Source organism: Aquarana catesbeiana, linkage group LG11 (assembly GCF_042186555.1).
Source record: "Aquarana catesbeiana isolate 2022-GZ linkage group LG11, ASM4218655v1, whole genome shotgun sequence".
Classification (NCBI taxonomy): domain Eukaryota; kingdom Metazoa; phylum Chordata; class Amphibia; order Anura; family Ranidae; genus Aquarana; species Aquarana catesbeiana.
In genome coordinates, this window is record NC_133334.1 from 233,358,751 (window position 1) to 233,374,629 (window position 15,879).

The 15,879-nt window shown below is 40.5% G+C and overlaps 1 long non-coding RNA gene across 1 annotated transcript in view; it reads left to right on the forward strand.

Annotated features, from left to right (window-relative positions):
• The window catches only part of LOC141112570 (uncharacterized), a 70,710-nt gene that overhangs the window by 24,549 nt on the left and 30,282 nt on the right, over positions 1-15,879 (forward strand). The window lies entirely within an intron of this gene.

Below are 15,879 nucleotides of genomic sequence, written 5' to 3' on the forward strand. Positions count from 1 at the left end.
AGATGATATCAATATCTTTACAGATGAACTGTCCTCTCCAAATCTCTCATGAATATATCGGTATATAGGTCAAATCCAGGTATTATGTCACATCAAGAACTATTGTCCAAATATGAGGAATCTTCATCATCATGTCCATCCACCCCTTTAAGGGGACGCAGCGGCTGGACAAACACAGCCCTAATTTGACAGGTGTGCAGGAGTGGGTGAGTGACACAATGCACACAAATTAGGACCTGTGTTCCCCGGCTGCCCGGCTGCTCCGTCCCCATAGCGTGACATAAGCTGACAGCACCCTGCTGTTGGTGGGCTTGCTGGTTGGCATCCTGCTGTGGGTGGCTTGCTGGTTGGGACCATGATGTGGGTAGGCTTTTTGGCTGGCACCCTGCTGTGGGTGGGCTTGCTGGCTGGCACCCTGATGTAAGTGGCTTGCTGGCTGGTACACTGATGTGGGTGGCTTGCTGGCTTGCACCCTGCTGGCACACACTGTCAACTAAACACTAAAGAATACACACAAAACACACACTACACACAACACACTACACACCACACACACTATATGTTGACAGGCGTCCTCAGGACCAGTCGATGTTTAAGAATCCAGGAATGTATATTTTCTTTCCTGGAATGTCCAAAGCCTTTACATCTATCGCTGATGGAGGAAGTCGACAGTTTGTTTCTATGTCCAAGGGCTGCAAAATGAAAAAACAAATATGAGATTCTGTATTCATAGATCTCTGACCTGAGTAAATATCAGAATATTGCTTAAAGCCCAATTCCAGAAACAAGTATAAATTACCCTTGCAGTATTTGTGTGTGTGTGTGTGTGTGTGTGTGGGGGGGGGTTGCCTAGGGGTAGAGGAATAAGGCTTAATAATTTATTCGTTGCTTTGGACGGCCTTCATCTATGCAACCGATCGCTCACAGACCCTCTCTAAAGCTTTCCCAGCCACGGTCACATTTTTACCCCCTCACATACAACGTAGGACTGATAGGCCTGTATTGTACATGATGACGCAGAGGGGTTAGGGCTAGGTCCCTCTTTATCTGCCCCTAGAGTTTACAAGCAATAAAGCATTAGAGTGCAGGGTGGGCTGGGGGTGGTGGTTGCCTACTGCGCAATTTATTTATTTTTTGAGTTGGGCTTTAACATCAAACAACTTCTTGAATACAACCTAGAACCTTCTTCCTCTTTCCATGCAGTGGAGGAGCAGATAGGATACAAATCTAGAAGCAAACAACATGTCTGGTCCCATGCCTTAAACCACATCATGATGGTCGAAGCCAAATGTCCTAGACACCCCAGACGTTGTATTATGAACCATTGCACCTTCTCACTTCAACTATCACTCCCAGCTGTGCACCATTGGGGTTTATTTACTAAAACTGGAGAGTGCAAAACCTGGTGCAGCTCTGCATGGTAACCAATCAGCTGACATTTTTTTTGTCAAAGCTTTATTGAACAAGCGGAAAGTTAGAAGCTGATTGGCTAGCATACACTGCTGCATCAGATTTTTCACTCTCCAGTTTTAGTAAATCATCCCCATTGTGTCTGATGCATAGAAAGTTTAAATCTTATTTACTTCTCCTGTAGAGAATGAAATATTGACTGATTAATCTGTGAGGTTTTCTTACAGGCTGGGATATGTCTGTACCCCCCTACATTAGCTGTAAGGACACAGCAATGCTCCTTATAGTGTGTAACAATCTTCTTTTTGAATCCTATAAAGATTTGTGTACTTACCTGGCATACTGAGAAAGGGGGCTGTCCTTTCCCTTGTTCCAGCGACTTCCAATCAATAAGCCTCATGAATGAATGCCGTCTTATGTCTCTGCCGACTCCAAGCCTCTTGTTCGGACATTTGCATAGCAGCTATAAAAGAGAAATTAAGTTATTTTGAGTTAATTTTGCACTTTTTAGAAAAGAAAAAAAAAAACCTTTGATTACACTGCGTCTCCTCCTGGGCGGTCCTTTCACCCATTGGAGGATCATAGCATGTGAAAACATATATATATAGCCAAATACAGGTGCTGCATGTCTACTGACATGGATGGAATTCATATTATATCCCAGCACAACAAATGAGTACACATTATGATGTGCCGCCATTAGATCACTTGTAACTGCCTGAGCTCTTTAGATTGGCGGTGATACTTAAAGTAGAATTACAGCCACAAGCAAAGGGATGAGATTGGATATTTTTAAAGAACTTTTTTTCTTCTCATTAACATAATTTATCAGCACAGGGCGATAAAAGCAGTTTGATGAATGGAGTTGGAAAGGTATTAGAACCTCTCTGTTAGGTTGTGGTTGCTTTCTGTGTCCCCCCTTGCTGAGATTTCCGTGTCCCCAGGACAATATATGAAACAAAATGTCCACAACAGGGACACAGACAAGATTAAAATGACGGCAGGTGATCTAATCCTCCCCACTATATTCAAAACAATAATACATGGGGGGGAGTTCTCCTTTAATAACCTCATACAATGTGCACATCAGTGATTGACCCCATGTGGCATCATCTTCTGAGCCCTCAGCCCCAGGGTGAAGTATTCCCATTGGATCTTCACCATGGGATGAAGAAGCCAAACTACCCAACAATCCAGCTGACAACCAGAATTTGCAACACTCCTACATTATACCCCTAAAGCAGCAGTAGTAGGCCTAGAAACCTTCCCTGTGCCTCTTCAAAATTAGAAAATGTCTTGTACTTACTCCGTCTATGAAGTCCTTCAGGTGTGGATCCATGTCTGCGGGGTAAACAGGATCTTCGTAATTCACAGCCTCCCAGTATACCTCGGTGTTATAGGTACAGAATGGTACAGTGCCGGTAGCCATCTCGTATATGACAACCCCCAGTGAAAACCAGTCGGGTTCAAACTGGTAGAAGTCGCCATTGATAACCTGCCAATCAGAGAAACGAAATCAGTTACTTAGTTCCTACAAACTTACCATCCTTTTATAAGGGAAATAATAATATGTATTCATTGAACGTGTATTCTAAGGGAGGCATTTACAAAGCATCAGTGTGTCCTTACTGTGGCAATAGCGCTATTTTAATAATAATTACATTTATAAAGCACAGCGGTGGAATTGGGACTTTGAGTGCTATTACAGGGAATGGGTGTAAACATAAAAAAAAAAACTTGAGCGAGAGCCTAGTCATGTGACTCACCCTAATCAAATCAGAGTTCTCTTTGTTATGCTAAGTATATAGAACTTCATAGGATACCACAGGCTCTACACAGTGGCATGCATTTAATGAATGGGCCATAAAGAGAGCAGGTAGTGATATCTGCTCTCCAGTAGAAATCATTGCAACATTAACCTTGATGTAGCTTTTTACATTTTTATGTTTACTATTTCATATGTCCATTATTATAGATATTGTAGCTTTAAGCAAGAGAAATGGCAAAGAACAACCACTGTGCCCAACAGCTAAACCAGGAGGCAGAGCCGGCATACGCAATGGCTGCCCCCCCATGGACATATATTAACCACTTAAGCCCTGGACCATTTGGCTGGCCAAAGACCAGAGCACTTTTTGCGATTCGGCACTGCGTCACTTTAACTGACTGTTGTGCGACGTGGCTCCCAAACAAAATTGATGTCCTTTTTTCCCCACAAATAGAGCTTTCTTTTGGTGGTATTTGATCACCTCTGCGGTTTTTATTTTTTGCGCTATAAACAAAAAAAGAGCGACAATTTTGAAAAAAAAAAGCAATATTTTTTACTTTTTGCTATAATAAATATCCTCAAAAAATATATAAAAGAACAAATGTTTTCCTCAGTTTAGGCCGATATGTATTCTTCTACATATTTTTGGTAAAAAAAATCGCAATAAGCGTTTATTGATTGGTTTGCGCAAATGTTATACCGTCTACAAAATAGGGGATAGTTTTATGGCATTTTTATTAATAATTTTGCGACATTATGGCAGACACATCAGACACTTTTGGCGCTATTTTGGGACCATTCACATTTATACAGCGATCAGTGCTATAAAAATGCACTTAAATGTGACTGGCAGTGAAGGGGTTAACCACTAGGGGGCTGGGAAGGGGTTAAGTGTGTCCTAGGATAGTGTTCTAACTGTTAGGGGGCGTGGCTACAAGCGACATGTCACTGATCGCTGCTCCCAATGAGAGGGAGCAGAGGAACAGTGACATGTCACTAGGAAGAATGGGGAGATGTTGTGTTTACACTGACATCTCCCCGTTCTTCAGCTCCGTGACACGATTGCGGGACACAGCGGCAAATTTTAAAGGGACGTACGCCCATTTGCCTGACCGTGTCATTGTGTCGACGTATATGTTCGTGCGGCAGTCGGCAAGTGGTTAACAAATTATTAAAAAGATTTTAAGAGCTTAATGATTACCAATCAGGTGATTTACATTGCAGTGTTCTGTATGCAGTCTAAAATGTTCATATTACAAGTATCAGAGGGATAGTGATTGGATTGTGATCTACTGAATAGATGAGGCCTAATGATGGGTAAACAGAGCGTGACTTACTTCTGGCGCCAAGTATCCACGAGTTCCGGCTACACCCGTCACCTTCTGATCACCGAACAGATCCATTACTGCCAATCCAAAGTCTGCAATACGGACATGACCTTTGTCGTCCATTAGGATGTTGCCTAACTTGATGTCTCTATGGACGATGCCACGCTTGTGAAGGAACTGCAATCCGCAGGATATTTCCGCCGCAATAAATCTATAAAAGAGAAAAAAATTAGTTAATAAAGGAATTACATTTTACAGTCATTAGACTTAAGTAGAAACATTATCCATGGGCAGGGGGAGGGAGTACCTGGCTCTATCCCATTACCGGTCACACCTTTGAGGTTAGTTAGGTGACCGTACGGTCAGAGTTCTGGGTATGGCACCTGCTCACCATTTCTGGTTTTATCAGATCCCAGATTCTGGAGTCTCCTTGGAGAACCCATTGGTAGGATCCAGGCCATAAACATGCTTGTCACAGCAATAGGCATGTGACCGGTATTATAAGACCCCAAGTCTCTCCTCTATCCTTAAAAGCATTCACAACACCGAGATCTGTGTTTTTGAATGATTTTGATTCCTTAAAAATGTCAGGTCACAATGTCATCACCATCGCCGGGTTACCATAGCGGAGAGCCGATCAAAGCCGATCACAGCTTTGTTCAGCTGTCTGACCAGCCAGTAGACGTGTCGGCTGGTTGTCTGGGTCTCCCGGTAGGATGAGAGAGCCTGAGAAAGCTGTGGTAGGTGCCGGGAGTGGAGGAAGTCCCCTCCTGCTGCATATAAAATGAATCCAGCGGTTAGTTAGACCGCCACCTCTAAAAAACAGTACCAGGGTAATGAGATACCGGTACATCACTGGTCCAGAAGTGTTAGCCCCTTCATGCTGGTGGTATGCATATATGTGGCCTCTAGGTGGGTGGGCCTTAACGCTGAGAGGCCGCATATATGGGTACCAGAATGTAAACAGAGCTGTCCTGAGAATGCACTCCTGGCACAGTTACCGGTGGCTAAAGGAAAGCTCCCAATCGCTACATGCAATTAGGAGCTCTCTGACCATGTGACCACTGTGACAGCCAATCATGGCGGTCACATGGTCAGAAACCCTGCTCTGCCTCCCGGCATCAGAAACCTCTTAAAGAACGTTACTAGGTGACTCTGGACTGTCTCCATCTCCTTCCCCACATGGTGCAATCACTGCCCGCTTTGGGGAAACTGGGATTGCAGAATGGCATGTGTATGAACAGTCTACTTTGAACCCCAACCCTACTATGATAATATAGAGTATCTAAGCTTGGGAGAGGTGCGTTGTCCCCAATTTATGGGGGACGGAGTGACATTACTCTAAAGTATCTATGTTAGATCTGGGTGGACTGATGTAGCTACACATTCTAATGGAGTCCAATGTAATTCTAAACTCTTAAAAGCCTGGATTGTAAAACGACATATCTTATAAAGATTGCTTTCTATTCTATTATCATTGTGGTGATGAGACTTACCTTATGACGGAAATTGGAAGAGGGGAATTGTTTCTGGTGAAATGAAACAGATCCCCTCCAGAGATGTACTCCATAGCGAAACAGGCAGAATCGCGGGTCTGAAAAGTGGTGTAAAGCTGGGTGAGGAATGGACACCCTGCCGCCATCTTCATGACCTTCAGCTCTGTTTCAATGTCGTCCCGTTGATCTGAAGTCTTCACAACTGACTTGATGGCCATGATCTTCTTGGTTGCACAATGGGTTGCCAGAAAGACCTGAATGACAGAAAAGACAAAAATCATTTGTGTTATAGGAAAGAACGGTTCTTCATTATTGGGAAAGGATGTAACTAGCATTGGGGAGGAATCAGAAGTAGTTATTGATGAAGGCTGCGAGGCTCGATGACGGACTGTCTTCTGATATCTATGACAGGGAGAGCTTTAGAGCTGCACAATTAATCATCAAGAATTGTTATCGCGATTTTTACTAAAGTGTTTCACAATTCTTTCTATTAAAGTGTTTCACGATTCTTTCTATGCAAAGAATTCTCTCTGCTCTTCTGAAGCCACAGCCCTCAAAAGAAAGGAAATAACAATTTGTCAATGGAATAGACTGTGTGTGTGTAAGTGAAAAAAGTTTAACCACTTAAACACTAAACCTTTTTCTGACATTTGTTGGTTTCAAGTTAAAATCATTTTTTTTTTTTTTTGCTAGAAAATTATTTAGAACCCCCAAACATTATATATATTTTTTTTAGTAGACACCCTAGAGCAGTGAAGGCGAACCTTGGCCCTCCAGATTTCGGAACTACATTTCCCATGATGCTCCACTACACTGCAGAGTGCATGAGCATCATAGGAATTGTAGTTCCAAAACATCTGGGGTGCCAAGGTTTGCCATCACTGCCCTAGAGAATAAAATGGTGGTTGTTGCAATATTTTATGTCACACTGCATTTGCGCAGTGGTCCTTCAAATGCAATGAATTAAAAAAAAAAAAAAAAAAAAAAATCTAACCAGTAAAATTAGCCCATTTTTTTTGTATAATGTGAAAGATTTTACATCGCGAGAAGCGTCAGAGAATCGTGATCTTTTTATTCTAAGCAAAAAAATCGTGATTCTCATTTTGGCCAGAATTGTGCAGCTCTAGAGAGCTTTCCTAATTTTGTTTTCCCGGCTCCTCCCCTCCATAAGGCAGAGTAACATAATTAAGTCTACCAGTAGCTGAATCAGTTTTGGGTGGCTGGTACACATTGGCTAGTTACTGGGGAGGGATTTGTTTTGTGGGTGGAGCTACTAATCTAGTTATAGGTGAGAAAATTTGAACTTACCTGTCCGTATCCTCCTTCTCCGAGCACACGGTGTAATATGAAGGCTGACTGGGTGTCACAGCGTAGAGATCCTGCAGTGACAAGTTCTATGCTCTTTCTAGTGTCACAGCTCGGGGGTGTGACAAGAGGTGGAACTTCTGCTGCTGCATTTCTCATAGGCTTTCTAGCTGGTGCGGCATTTTTCAGGATCTTTCTAATAGCTGCAACATTTCCCCTGCTCTTTCTAGTGTCACAGCTCGGGGGTGTGACAAGAGGTGGGGCTTCTGCTGCTGCATTTCTCAGAGGCTTTCTAGCTGGAGCGGCATTTTTCATGATCTTTCTAATAGCTGCAACATTTACCCTGCTCTTTCTAGTGTCACAGCTCGGGGGAGTGACAAGAGGTGGGGCTTCTGCTGCTGCATTCTTCATGGGCTTTCTTGCTGGTACGGCATTTTTCATGATCTTTCTAATAGCTGCAACATTCATGGTGTTTTTAGTGTCACAGCTCGGGGGAGTCACTACAGATGATATTGTGTGGACTGCATCCCTATTTTTTTTCATAAAGCCATTAAATGGCTCAGGTCTTATTTTTGGAATCATATTTTCCATCATCAGTTTTCTCATTTCACTGGTTAAAAACACAGAGAAAATCAGAAACTGTCAAAGAAGAAGAATTCTCAGAGAGCTCAGAACAACAGATCTTCACTCCAAGAGAAGTCAGACTCTTCTGAGCTCCTCACAGGTGTGACTGATCAGTTTATAGCTAACTGCCGATGACATCATAGGTGATATTCAAACTGGCCAATCACATCACAGGGCTGGTCACCATGGCAACTCCCCTAAGTTGGCAACAAGCCAGGATGCTATTCATAGCTGCACTGCCCAATCACATCACAGTGCTAGTTACATGACTCCTCCCCTAAGTCTCCCCTAAATTGTAAACAGGCTGTATATTCTCATGTCAGAGATGTGAGGCTGCTGGGTCACATGACCTCAGCCAGTACATTTGTGGATTTCAACTGTCAAATTTCAAATTTTCTCTATTCTGTATGGGAGGGGAGGGGAGGGGAGGATGAGATGACTGTTGTGATTTCAATTTCTGGAATAAACCAGTTCATTCCTGTTTTACCTCCCATTGATAAATGTCAAATTCAGATGTGTGGCAAATTACAAGAAACACGACCCCATCCATGAAATGTGCCGTCCTCATATTGACAAATTTCACAAAGATAACACACCAGAATAAGGATCCTTTTATTTATTTATTTATTTTTACCATGTCCGCTCCGGGAGGTTTTAACCCTTTTATGACCAGAACATTTTTGCTATTTAGCACTGTGCTACTTCAATTGGCAATTGCATCATTATGCAACACTGTATACAAATGAAATTTTACAGTTTTTTTCCCCACAAATAGAGCTTTCTTTTGGTGGTATTTGATATCCACTGGGTTTTTTTTATTTTTTATTATATAAATAAAAAAACAGAAGATTCAAATAAACGTAAAAAAGACCAAAAAAATTTTTTTTTTCAGTTATAAAACATATCTAGTAAAATATTTAAAAAAAAACATCTTCATAAATTTAGACCAAAATGTATTCTGCTACATGTCCTCGCTAAAAAAAAAAAGTGTATATTAATTGTTTTCTTATAGCGTTTACAATCTTTTTGTTAGAAAAAAAAAATAAATAATAAATTAAAAAAGACCAAAAATGAAAAAAAATGTTATGTTATAAAACATATCCAATAAAATAATTAAAACAAATCTAACTTCTACATAAATTTAGGCCAAAATGTATTCTGGTACATGTCTTTGGTAAAAAAAAAAAAAAAAAATTATATTATTAATTGGTTTCTTTGTTATAGCGTCTAGAATCTTTTTGGTAAAAAAAAAAAAATATTAATAAAAACTCAGAAAATTTAAAAAAAAGGAATATTTTTTATTTTCAGTTATAAAACATATCCAATAAAATAATTTAAAAATCTAATTTCTACATAAATTTAGGCCAAAATGTATACTGGTACATGTCTTTGGTAAAAAAAAAAAAAAAAAAGTTTATATTAATTGTTTTTTTTTGTTATAGCGTCTACAATCTTTTTGGTAAAAAAAAAAAAAAAAATAATGAAACACCGAAAATTTTTAAAAAAGGAATATTTTTTATTTTCAGTTAGAAAACATATCCAATAAAATAATTTAAACAATCTAATGTCTTCATCAATTTAGGTCAATATGTATTCTGCTACATATTTTTGGTAATAAAATAATCCCAATAAGCGTGTATTAATTGATAATTAAAACAATTTAATTAATTCAAATTAATTGGGGCCAAAATGTATTCTGCTACATGTCTTTGGTAAATAAAAGTACATTAATTGGTTTCTTAGTTATAGCATCTGCAATCTATGGTATATACTCTATATATTTGAAAATTGATCAGTACTAACAGCCTATTTTATTTTTTGAGGCCCTTAACCACTTTTAACCAGATTTAACCCCCCTAATGACCAGGCCATTTTTGCGATACGGCACTGTGTTACTTTAACTGACAATTGGTCGTACGACGCTGTACCCAAATAAAATTGATGTCTTTTTTTCCCCACAAATAGAGCTTTCTTTTGGTGGTATTTGGTCACATCTGTGGTTTTTATTTTTTGGACTATAAACATAAAAAGATCACAATTTATTATTTACATAATATACACGTCACAATACACAATATACAAAACAATATTTTTTTACTTTCTGCTATAAATCATATGCAAAAAATAAATTTGACAATAACAAATTGCTTCATTTATTTAGGCCAATATGTATTCTGCTATATATTTTTGGTAAAAAAAAAAAAAATTATGAAAAAATTTGAAAAACAATATTTTTTATTTTCGTTTATAAAACATATCTAGTAAAATTATTTTACATATCTAATTTCTTCATCAATTTAGGCCAATATGTATTCTGTTACATATTTTTGGTAAAAAAAAATCCCAATAAGCATATATTGATTGGTTTGCGCAAAAGTTATAGCTTCTACAAACTATGGGATATTTTTATTTAATAATTTATTTTTACTAGTAATGGTGGCGATCTGCGATATTGCGGCGGACATTCGGGACTTTTAACTGACACTTTTTGGGGACTAGTGAGACTAATACAGTGATCAGTGCTAAAAAATATGCACTGTCACTGTACTAATGACACTGGCTTAGAAGGGGTTAAACATCAGGGGTGATCAAAGTGTTAAATGTGTGCCTGACCAGAGTTTTACTACTGTGGGGGAGGTGCTTGTACAGTCCAAATAATACCCAAATTACCCCTTTTTGGAAAGTAGACAGTCTGAGGTATTTAGTAAGAGGACAAAAAAATTAATTGTATTATAATTTTTTTTTTAACACACTTTGACCAGAGCAAAATAATGTACCATATTAACATTGTACTACTCTGGGGAAGTGATCATTATTATTATTTTTTTAATTTTTTTACACATGTTTGCATATAGCAATTAATTTTGTTACTATAAGCAACCATTTTACTGAATGAAATGGATTCATTGTTTATTTTGTTGTGATTAGCTGCGATTGGTCCAGTCTGTACCATGTGATCACTGTGACCAATCACAACTAACAACACAATTGTACACAATGTATGGCTTGAAAGGAAGCCATCCATCAACTGTCATGTGACCTGCTGTGATTGGTTACATCGGTCACATGGTACTGACAGCGGACCGGTACAGTCATCAGCTGTGTCAGTTAGTGACAGATCGCACCGCAGCACGGCCCCGCGTCATATGATGTCCATCCGGAGTCCATCCGGAGCAAAAAATAGCCAGCCCCCGGCGTCATTCTGCCATAGGCCGGGTGGCAACGGATTGCGCAAATCCTTTTGTGTGAATCTTTTTGTCGATTTTCTTACTTGGAGATCCTGCCAGTAAGAGCAGTTTTCTTAAAGTGGAACTAAACCCTTTTCTCCTCTACAGCCAGGGGAGCTGCCATCTTAGCCTCTCTTTGATCTGCAGCTGCCATGATGCTGCACATGTGATCAGTTATGGCACCAACCATTGGATGGCTTAACAGTTCAGTTGAGAGCACAAGCAACTGTGTCAGTTACCATTATTGACACGCTTTAAATGTTACTGTTGGGAATCTGTTAAATTGATGGGTTTAGGCCACTTTAGGCAAATCCTTTCGTGTGAATATTTGTAGAGTTTCTTACCTGGAGATCCTGCCAGTAACATCACTTCCTGATGGGGGCTTACAATGCAAAGTCACTGCTTTACAATTAGTAGCAGTGTTGTCAGCCTGCTGTGTGCACTCTGCCATTTGGCCATTGGGCTGTCTATCATGTATACAACCCAACAGCCAACTGAAGCAGCTTCCATGGCAGGGTGACAACACTGATGTAAATTGTGTCTTAGGGTTGTCATCCTGCAACAGGAAGTGCTGCTGCTACTGGCAGGGCCTCCAGGTAAGAAACTTTGTAAAATACAGTGCATCCGGAAAGTATTCACAGCGCTTCACTTTTTCCACATTTTGTTATGTTACAGCTTTATTCCAAAATGGATTCAATTCATTATTTTCCTCAAAATTCTACAAACAATACCCCATAATGACAACAAGAAAGAAGTTTGTTTGAAACCTTTGCAAATGTATTAAAAACAAACAAAAAAAAAATCCCATGTACATAAGTATTCACAGCCTTTGCCTTGACACTTACAATTGAGCTCAGATGCATCCTGTTCCCACTGAGCATCCTTGAGATGTTTATACAAATTAATTGGAGTCCACCTGTGATAAATTCAGTTGATTGGACATGATTTGGAAAGGCACACACCTGTCTATATAAGGTCACACAGTTAACAGTGCATGTCAGAGCACAAACCAAGCCATGAAGTCCAAGGAATTGTCTGTAGACCTCCGAGACAGGACTGTATGGAGGCACAGATCTGAGAAGGGTACAGAAAAATTTCCGCAGCATTGAAGGTCCCAGTGAGCACAGTGGCCTCCATCATCTGTAAATGGAAGAAGTTTGGAACCACCAGGACTCTTCCTAGAGCGGGCTGCCCGGCAAAGCTGAGCGATCGGGGGAGAAGGGCCTTAGTCAGGGAGGTGACCAAGAACCCGATAGTCACTCTGACAGAGCTCCAGCGTTTCTTTGTGGAGAGAGGAGAATAGATATGTGCAATTCGTTTCGTTCCGAATTCGTCTTTTAACGAATTTCGACAAATCCGTTAATTCGGAAATATCAGAATTAAGGAAAACCCGTTTGACGAATTTTTCCACATATTCGTAAATTCGAATATGCAAAAATTTGTCAATTCGTACATTTGCACATTCGTAAATTCGTACTTTCGTACATTCGTAAGTTAGTAAATTTGTAAAATCGGAAATTTGTAAATTCGGAAATGCGTTAATCTGAAATAATAATTAACTAATAATAACTTAACTATTAAATTATAGGTATTGTGATTTCCTTTCAAATTTGGCTGTTAGTGAGCATAACAAATACAAATTTATCCGAAATAGCAAATGCCGTATCCAAGCGAATGGAACGTAATGAATTAGTTCCGTTCCATTTGTTTAGATGCGGTAACATTATTTCGAATAATTCGTAACTTCGGATAAATTTGTATTCGTTACGTTCACTAACAGACAAATTTGAAAGGAAATTACAATACCTATAATTTAAAGTGGATGTAAACCCAATGTCATCCTTTCTAAACTACTGCCATAGGGGTTATCTATAAGGATATACACACCTCCTGCATGTATCTTTACCTGTCAAATGTCTCCCCTCTGTCTGTTATGAGACCCGAAAAATTGCAGATTCTGTGGGTGGGTCTGTTGTCTGGAGCTCGGTGGGTGGAGTCGTGATGTCAGTAGACTCCCCGCCCACCTCTACACTCCCCTTGTCAATATGCATTTTCTCCTGTGTATTTCTTACACTGAACTTCTGCTATGATCTCTAACATCCAGTGAAAAGACAGGAAAGTAACCAAATGCCAAATCATGCTGAGGTGTGGAACATCCAATCCTTGCAGAGCTGCTGATGAAAGCAGTGGGGGAGGGAATTAAAAAATAATGCATGTCTCTTAGGCTAGTGTACGAGATATGTAAATCACCTGTCACTCACAGCAAGGGGGAGGATTTGACAAAGTTTTTCTCAGTTTGTCAAGATTTTTCTCACTGAACAATAAAAGAGGATTGCTCAGAGCTGGATTAACTCTGTGTGGCAAGACTGGGCTCAAATGATAGGAAATCTTATACTCTACAGTATGATAAAAAAAAAAAAAATTGGGTTTACATCCACTTTAATAGTTACTATTTCAGATTTTCTAATTTTTCAGGTTTTCGACTTTCCAAATTTCCAAATTTTCTAATTTACGAATGTACAAATTTACGAACATACAAACTTTCTAATTTATGAATATACAAATTTACGAATGTGCGAATTTACAAATGTACGAATATACTAATTGCGATCATAACGAATGACCCGAAAAACGAATGAAACGAAAACAAACAAAACAAAACTAACACATTTTTTGGCAGTGCACACCTTCCAGAAGAACAACCATTTCCACCAATCAGGCCAGACGGAAGCCACTCCTCAGTAAAAAGCACATGACTGGAGTTTGCCAAAAGGCACCTGAAGGACTCTCAGACAATGAGAAACAAAATTCTCTGGTCTGATGAAACAAAGATTGAACTCTTTGGCCTAAATGGCAAGCTTCATGTCTGGAGAAAAACAGGCAACACTCATCACCTGGCCAATACCATCCCTACAGTGAAGCATGGTGGTGGCTTCTGAAAATGCTGATTACCTGGCTATGACCCAGAACAAGCAAGGAGCCAATGAAAGCAGATCTCCTCCTAATCTGTGTACTTGGTCTGGGTCAGTGCAAAAGAAAGCCTCAGAGCCAGAGGATCAGCATGACAGCCAGGCAGCTGGCTTTTCCAGGAGGAGAGGTTAGCAGTGGCGGCCTGATGGTGATCCTAGTTCCTTGAATGTGTATGTAATCCCCAAATCTATATTTATTATGTCTGGCATCAAATCTCTGTATAGTTTACTTAAAGTGGAACTAAACCCTTCTCTCCTTTACGGACAGGGGAGCTGCCATCTTAGCTTCTGTTTGATCTGTAGCTGCCATGATGCTGCACATGTGATCAGTTATGGCACCAGTCATTGGATGGCTTGACAGTTCGGGTGAGAGCACAAGCAACTGTGTCAGTTACCATTATTGAAACGCTTTGAATGTAACTGTTGGGAATCCGTTAAATTGATGGGATTAGGCCACTTTAAGCAAATCCTTTTGTGTGAATCTTTTGCAGAGTTTCTTACCTGGAGATCCTGCCAGTAACATCACTTCCTGATGGGGACTTACAATGCTAAGTCAGTGCTTTGCAATTAGCAACAGTGTTGTCAGCCTGCTGTGTGCACTCTGTCATTTGGCCATTGGGCTGTCTATCATGTATACAACCCAACAGCCAAATGAAGTAGCTTACATGGAAGGGTGACAACGCTGATGTAAATTGTGGCTTTGGGTTGTCATCCTGCAACAGGAAGTGCTGCTGCTACTGGCAGGGCCTTCAGTTTGTTTTTTTATAAACTCTATACAATGAGATATGATGCCGGAAATACTCAATAATTGATCTTGGGTTTCCATACACTTAGGGCCCTTTAACACTGATCAGTTTTTTTATGCACTTTTGTTGTTTAACCCCTTGGCGCCAACTCCCGCCGGTCCTTTAAAGGGTTTGAACTGCCGGGAGGCGAGGCGGGGCTTATGGTCATGTGACCGCCGTCCTCTGCTCCCCAAGCCCACCCTTTTCTGAAGCCAATTAGAGCCTCAGGCTCTAATTATGTGCTTCAAAAAACAAAACAAAAAAACCCATTGAAATCCACGCTTCTGGCACCCTGCATTTAAATTAGCATGAATGGAGGGGGGGGGGCGGCGCCCGTGGGGGGGGAAAGCCAGATAGTATGTAACTGTAATGCACTCTTGTTGTTTAACCCCTTGGCGCCAACTCCCGTCGGTCCTTTAAAGGGTCTGAACTGCTGGGAGGCGAGACAAGGCGGGGCTTATGGTCATGTGACCGCCATCCTCTGCTCCCCAAGCCCACCCTTTTTTTAAGCCAATTAGAGCCTCAGGCTCTAATTACGTGCTAAAAAAAACAAAAAAACATTGAAATCCACGCATCTGGCACCCTGCTTTTAAATTAGCATGGATGGGGGGGCGGCGCCTGTGGGGGGGGGTAAAGCCAGATAGTATGTAACTGTACTGCCTTACCAGCAGCCCCAGTGACAGCCTTAGCTGTCAGAGCAGACATGAAGGACAGGCCACTGCTGGAGCATGGGGGGAGGGCCATCCACTGGATGGGAGGATCAGGTAAGTAAAAATCCATCCCTTTAGACTAAACGAGCAATAAACCCTCGCGGTGTGGACGCAACCCCGCAGCAAGGGATCACTTTCAAATTTCCCAGAGTCGGGCTTTAAAGTAAATGTCACTTTATACAACAAGTGCTCATACCTCTTGCGATGGGAACGAGGGACAACTGTTAGCAAAAGTATTTAGGCATAGGACACACCCC